This window comes from Ailuropoda melanoleuca, chromosome 10, assembly GCF_002007445.2.
Source record: "Ailuropoda melanoleuca isolate Jingjing chromosome 10, ASM200744v2, whole genome shotgun sequence".
NCBI classification, from domain to species: Eukaryota; Metazoa; Chordata; class Mammalia; order Carnivora; family Ursidae; genus Ailuropoda; species Ailuropoda melanoleuca.
Window position 1 is genome coordinate 993,774 of NC_048227.1, and position 6,899 is coordinate 1,000,672.

General features: G+C 61.8%; 1 protein-coding gene across 2 annotated transcripts in view; it reads left to right on the plus strand.

Moving 5' to 3' along the window:
• The first annotated feature begins 2,378 nt into the window (after positions 1 to 2,378).
• Positions 2,379 to 6,899, plus strand: part of MAFK (MAF bZIP transcription factor K) — a 7,442-nt gene continuing 2,921 nt past the window's right edge. Inside the window, exon 1 of one of the 2 annotated variants that reach the window (XM_034669687.1) lies at positions 2,379 to 3,541. The gene's annotated coding sequence lies outside the window, so the exon portion shown is untranslated. Of the gene's footprint in view, positions 3,542 to 3,574; positions 3,852 to 6,899 lie in introns of those variants that run through there. The other variant, XM_034669690.1, reaches the window with a different exon arrangement.

Consider the following 6,899-nt stretch of genomic DNA (forward strand, 5'->3'; position numbering starts at 1 on the left):
CAAGTTGGGCGGGACCCCGAGACCCCGGCCCGCGCACCTGCCGTCAGGTGCCGTGCCGCGAGCGCGCCGCGCGGGCCGGGGCTCTTCTTTCTGAGGCCCGGGAGAGCGCCCCAGGGCCGCCCCGAGCCCAAGCGGGAGGCGGTGGGCCCCGGGAGGGGTGCGCTGGTGGAGCCCGGGGCGTGCCTGCGGGCCCGGCGCCCCCTGTCGAGCCCTTCCTACCTGCTTTGCCTTTAGCCCCGGGAGATCCGCTCCGAGGCGGGAAGGCGGGGGCGAAAATAAACGGACACGTGCAGGGTAGCGCGTGGTCGCACAGGGCCGACCCGGCCGGTGCTGCCCTGCCTGGCGGTGGCTTCCCACCCGCGCTCGGGGGGAGGGGGCGGGAGGGCCAGGACGAAGGGACTCATGACTGATGTCACGTTCGGAGCAGCTGACCTGCCAGGGGTTCCCCGGAGGGAGGCCTTGGTGTGGAAGCTTTGGGTGGGGAGGGGGACAGGGCGAACGTGTCACTTCCCCTAAACCCCACGGCTTGCGGTCTCATCTTTCTCATCTGCGAATGGGGGTCTCCATGTCTTCCAAGTCCAAGTGCAGGTTCTTTTGTGGCCCTGCTGAGTTGGAGAGACAGTGTGTCAGTCCGCCGGCTTCCGCACGCGTTCCCGGGGGCCTCGGGGTACCCCGGGCATGCTTCGCTCTCCACCTAGCTCTGAGGTGCAGCAGCTCGCTTTGCTTTCTGTCTCATGGTGTTCTCGCTCGCCACGTGTTGTGGAGTCTTTTCACAAAGCAGAACACAGTCGTGGAGCAGTTGGTGTTTGGGGTTGCTGGAGCAGTTGGTGTTTGGGGTTGCTGGAAGTTCCCTGCTCTCTGTCCTGTGTTAATGATTATGCTTTCTGTTTACCTTTCACACTGCTCTCGTGGCCCGGCAGCAGAAATGCTTAACCGCTGAATGAATTTTTACCGTGGAAGATCCCCACACTCAGCCACCTTCCCTCGCCAGGCGCCGCTGGCCTCAGGAAGCTCCCGGGGCTTGTGCACCCATGCCCCCCACGGCAGATAGAATGGGTGGGTTCCCGAGCCAGTGTGGCTTGGCCGCGTGGCCACCCTCCCCTTTCCCCGTTATTGACATTGGCGCGGTTTTGCCGTTCCAGTCCTCACGGCACAGGTATCTTGATAGAGCACAGCTGTGTGCTATACGTGCTGGGCCATCTCCAAGCACCCTGCCTTCTGGGGTGGGGCTTTTGAAAGTGTCAGTCGAAGCGGGTGGGAGGGGTCTGCGAAGTTGAAGGTGGGCTGTGCAGGTGGGTGAGGCACACCTACAGCCTCCGGTGCATTGTGGCTAGCTGACACCTTTGGGAGAACTTCCCTCCCTGGGCAGCCCAGTAAAAATGTTTGAGTTTGAGCTCATTGGGGGGTGGGGAGGGGCATCTGCTTTTAGAACTTAACACTGACCCTCTTGTGATTCCAAAATAAAGTTTCCTAACTCAAAAACACAAAGCAAGGCTCCTCTTTGGAGCACGTTTGCCTTTGGTGCTTGAACGTAGCTGGACTTTGAGGGACGCGTTCCAAGTTCAGCCCCACTCACTCAAGGTGGTTGCTAAAAATGGGAGTTGAATCGGGGCTACTCGGGGAAGTCGTTTCCGGGGCTTGCTGCGTTCCAGCCCTGTCTTCAGGGCCGGGCTGAGTGAGGTCGCCTTCCCGACCCACCGTTCTCCCTCCATGTGCCCGAGGCCCCACACGCTTTCACTCTTCGGGCTCCGAGAGCTGGAGAGTCTTTTTCCCTCCCATGCGGTGGCGAAGTCCTGCCTGCGTCCTGGCTGCCGCTGAGTCTAAAGGTTCCTGGAGTGGACTTTCTGGCTTTAGGGTCCAGTCCACACGGGAAATGGAACCCGGGCAGCTGTGAGCGCTCTCTGTGTGGCGGCTTCTCAGAGCAGTAAACAGTGACTCACCCTCCCCTCTGCTCTCCGCCTCCCTGCTCCCTGCCGATGGAAAATGCACTGCTCCCGTGTTTACTTTTGCTTTTTGTAAGTCACAGACTTGTCATGTTTCCTCTTTCTTGCAGTTTCAGGAAATTGAAAGTGTTCTCTTGAAATCATAGAATTTTTGAACAGGTAGAAATAAATGTAGGGAATCATGCAATACACACACCCCCACCCCACCCCCACCGTAGATGAGGGCGTCAAGCCTGAAGCCTCCTCACCTTGCCCATATCCGGGGTGTGGGGTAGCACGCTGCTTGCTTTTCTGTGCTGCCTGGGGGCTGCCCTGGACGAGGGGGGCTGGAGAGGTCCTGAGCTGGAGCGCCCCCGACCCCCTCCCTTCAGTGCAGTGCTGACACTCGTGCTTAGGCGGCATGCCTCTCACTTGCTGTGAGTTGAGGGGAGCGGGTGTCGTTAAGAATGTCCCCTGCCCTCCATCCAGCAAGGGAAGCAAAGCTCGGGAAGAAAGACCAGGACCAAGTCTTGGGCTCAGCCCTTGATGTGTTCTTGTGAGAGGGTGCCTGTCTGCCACAGGGAGGGCAGGAGGGGGCTTTCTGGTGAAGCCAGGGTTGAGGGAAGAAGGTGGGAGCCAGCACTGGTTGCAGAGGCTCTAGAAGCCAGAGGTGGAGCCCTGAAGGCGACAGGTGGCCAGGGGAGTGAGGGGCTCAGGAGGGCCTTCAGGCGGGGGGTTCTACCCACCTCGGGGCTACATTTGAGGGACCAAGGCCCAGAGGGAAGCAGCCAAGGCCTGAGCTAGGTTATGCCGGAGGGCTGGGGCATCTGCAGGGAGATGGGCTGAGGCTAGCAGGCCCGGCTCAGCAGGTGGACTCCGAAGGAGAGGTGAGGCATTGGGGGTGATTTCTGCATGAGCGGCGTGATGGGTCATCACCTGAGCTGGAGACGCAGGAGGAGGGCAGGTGTGGGGACAGGGTGCATCTCTGTGGCTTGTCCGGCACGCAGGCTGTGTAACCTTGGCTGGATGTGGAGGTTGGCGCTGGTCAAACCCCTGGGCAGCTGTGGAGCCAGCAGAGCCCCAGAGGACACCTGGAGACAGGAGGACCACCCAGAGGGATACCGGGGGAGTGAGGGGCCAGGGCGTGGCCAGGGAGGTGAGGCGTTCAGCCTGCTGTCAGCCTAGCAGCCGCCTGAGTCACCTCTGAACAGAGCCAGGATGACACAGCTTCCTCGAACTGCAAACGCAAGGTGACCAGACGTCCTCCAAGCCAGGCAGACAGTCATGTCTTGCCGGAGGGCGGCCAGCCAGGGCCAGCCTGCAGCCTGGGTGTGGGCCGGGCTGGTGGGGTGCACCCCCACGTGGAGGGGAGTTGGGTGGGAGGTACGAGCCCTCCTGCTCCTGGGACCTGTCTTCAGTTGGGTGAGGCATCAGCTTGGGGGGCAAGCTGGCTGTGTTACCCCATGCTCGTGGGACAGTTGCCTCCTGTGTCGGCCCCACTGTGCAGTCAGCTGGGGAGGCACTCAGCTTTGGGTCCCCTGTGAGAAGGGCCCCGGCCCCCCAGGACAGAGGCGGTCACATCACGGTGGCTTCTGGCTTTGGGGTTTGCAGCCGTCAGGGTGAGTCAGATGCTGTTCTGCTGCGTGGAGCGGAGCTCTGCTCCGGGACAGAACCCCTTTCCTCCCTTCCTGTTTTCCTCCTGCCCTTCCCCCTCTCCCTGGATCTGACCCCCTCGGAGACCTGGGAGAGTGGGTATGGAACAATTGGCTGGGAGGGCTGGAGGGGGTAGGCATGGGGAGTGGCAGTCGCCTTCAGTCCACACCGAACAGGAACGAGAGTTTTTTTGCGAGCCTACCCTGCTGGCCTGCTGGGTGCTAGCTTCGGCTTCCTGTGCATGTGAAGCTCATGGTGTAAGCTAGTCTCACTGAGGTAAGGGTTAGAGCCCCATCAGACTCCAAAAGCCCTTTTTCTGTGATCTAGGGCTGTTTGGGTGGGGCCATTGTGTCCATCAGCCCCCTGGCTTTACTGGGGGAGCAAATGTCCCCCTGCCCCGAACCTGGGTCCAGCCCAGCGAGGGCTAGAGTGCCCTGGAGATGGCCCGGGCCGTGAGTCACCGCAGATGAGCTCAGACAGTGGGCAAGCAGTAGGTGTTTGCTGGCGGATGGAGGGTCTGAGGTCCTGGCCTCCAAGTTCGCCTGCCCCTGGAAGGGCCGTACTGGACTGTTGAACCTGGACAACCTGCCCTGTTCTTTGTGGGGCCCGGAAGGGAGGGCCTCCCCCACTCCCTAACTTGTTCCCAGCTATGCCGTCCCCAGAGTTGACTCCCATCTAGGCCGCTGGTACATTGTTTTTTCTTTTAGGGCAGTCTTTCCCTTGACTTTAGATGCACGCCAGGATGAATTGTCTGGCTTTGGGTTGAAAACCAGCCTCTTCGGCTCGGAAAGCAGTCCCCTAAAAGGTGTTCCGAGATCCGAGTGCTGACCGTGCAGCCCGTCTTGAGGGCTGCGGGAGCGTCATGGCTCTCGCTCAGATGGGAGGTTCACATCCGCCTTCCTTCTGGGGTCCCCGCCTGGCTCTGGCGGCGGAGCGGCTCGGTGCCCTTACTGGAATTCGGAAAAGCCCGCAGAGAGAGCGTGCGTGCGTGGCGGAGGTGTTGTTAGCGGGCGCTGGTGGGACACGGTGCTGCAGGGGTGTGCGTGGGTGCTGAGCCACGGCCGGTGTGCTGATGCCGGTGTCCGGCCTGCGGGGAGGGGGCAGGGGAGGCCGCCTCGCCGGCCTCGATCTCTAGCCCCTGCTGGGGTCCAGCCCGAGGCCAGAAAGCAGTTCCTCCTGTGTGTGCTCCGGTGGCTGAGAGGGTGCCTGAGGTTCGGGGCTTTATAAATACATGGTTTAGGGCAGTTGTTTTCAAATCAGTCATTGTACCAACTCACACACGTGCGAAACTTCTTTCTGAACCTGTTTTCAAACGCAAATTGTTGGGTTTTTTGCCTTTCGTGTTTGAAGTGACCTTAGGTCACTGCTGTGTGTGTCTTGCGTAGCTTAGCAGAGGGGAGTCATGGTGCCGTTTCTATCCATATACTGAGTTTGGGAAAGGCGGAGTGCCTGGCCAGCTCCGCGCTCCCAGAGCCGGCTCCCTAGACCGGTGGCCGAGTCTCTGTAGTGCCCCTCGGGGCAGCCCGCGTGGTGCCGGCAGGGCCAGAGGGTGGTCATGCTCTCCAGCAGCTGGCGGAGACTTCCACTGGGTGCCTTGGGACGGGGGGCAGAGGCCAGGACCTGGTCCACCCGAGGCAGTGGGGTTGTGTCTGAGAGCAGGGGGCCGTGGGATAGCGTCTGCCCCTGCCTGGGACTGGCCCACCCGTCTCTGGGTCTCTGGTTTCTCAGGGGCATCGTGGTATGGGCCCCAGCCCCCTGTGGGTTGAGTGGAGCCCCAGTCAGGGTCTCTCCTGGCATCACCTGCTCGGCCCAACTGAGGTCTTTGCAAGCTGGACAGAACCTGGGATCCCTGGTTCCAACCCCCTCATTTTCAGAGGAGGAGAGTAAGACCCACAGAGAGCAGAGCTTTACTGGCTTGCTTCCCAACTTTGTCTCAAGGCAGTGATCACCTCCACATGCACTCCCGTTCGCTCTTAGGCCTCGCGCCACTCTTGTTGGACAGGAGGTCCGAGAAGAGCAGGGGGTCCTGAGGTCAGACTCAGCGTGGCACCCTCCCACAGAGAGAGGCGTCCCTCCTCGCTTGGACCCCGGGTGGGCCCTGGAGCCGCTCTTCTCCCATCTCTGCCGAGGCTCTCATCTGCGTCCTGTCCCCAGAAAGCCAGGCAGGTGGGCAGGGTGCGTGCAGATCTGGTGGGTACGGGCTTTGGCCCAGTGACCTCAGCCCTGCAGACGTAGCCAGCGGACCTTCATGGGGCCAGTACAGAGGGGAGGGACTGAGCCTGTGGAGTGCTGTGCCCGTCCTGGTTACCTGGACATCCCAGCAAGCACTGTCATGGATGGCAGGTCCCCAGAGGAGGTGTACCTGCCCTGAACGCAGCCTTGTGGCCCTGGGTGCCGGCTGAGCAGGCCCGTCACTGTGGGGGAGGCCCAGAAACCCCTGCTGGTCGGCGTCTGAGTGGAGGTCCCTCCTTTGCTGGGGCCTCCCTTTTCTCATCGGGCGGCGGGCTGGGCGGCCCGTGCAGGGTGGGAGGGCCTTAGGTCTGTGGGAATGTGAGCTGCTCGGTCTGTAAACAGCTGTGACTCACCGCACAACTATGCCCCAGCGGCTCCAGGCCCTTGTGCGCTGACGTGTGCTGGAATGACACCCAGCCCGTGGAAAAGTTTCTCATGGCTCTTCCAGCTGCCTGGCTCCTGCCGACCCTCCAGGTGTTTTCTCTAGCACGGTTTGACCCCAGCACCTGGAGGGAGGGGTGCTTGTTGTGTGCCCCCTCCCCGCCACAGATGCGGGGGTCCAGCTGCTGTCAAGAAGCAGCTCCTGCGTCCCTGCTGGAACCCCCCCATGCTGCTGTGTGTCTGCATGTCTGTCTCGTGCACACGCATGGGGCTTGCAGAGGGGCCCGGAGCCCCCTGAGGGTGTGTCTGGCCCCGGCCCTGCTGCTGTCCCGCTGTCCCACTGTCTGTCATCCAGCATCAGCGCCTGGGAGTGTGGCTGTGTTGCCAGGGTCGACTCGGGGTCCAGCGGCCTGGGTGCTGAGACCCTCTGGTAGTGGAAGGCAGGCGAGCTGTTGGAGGCAGGAGCAGTGGAGGACAGGTCTAGGTCGTGCTACAGTCGGGGTCTCGCGGCTGTGGGCGAAGGAAGGCAGGGTGGAGACACCCACCCGAGTCCCGCTCACCCTCGAGATGGAGGCTTTGGTGAGGCTCCCACTCTGGGGCCCGCCCCCCCCTCCCCCACCTTGTGTTTCTCTGATGTTCTCTCTGCTCAGTTCACCTTGCCTGGCATTTGGAACGTGGACCCTGGTTCCTAACCCAGTGACAGTGACAGTG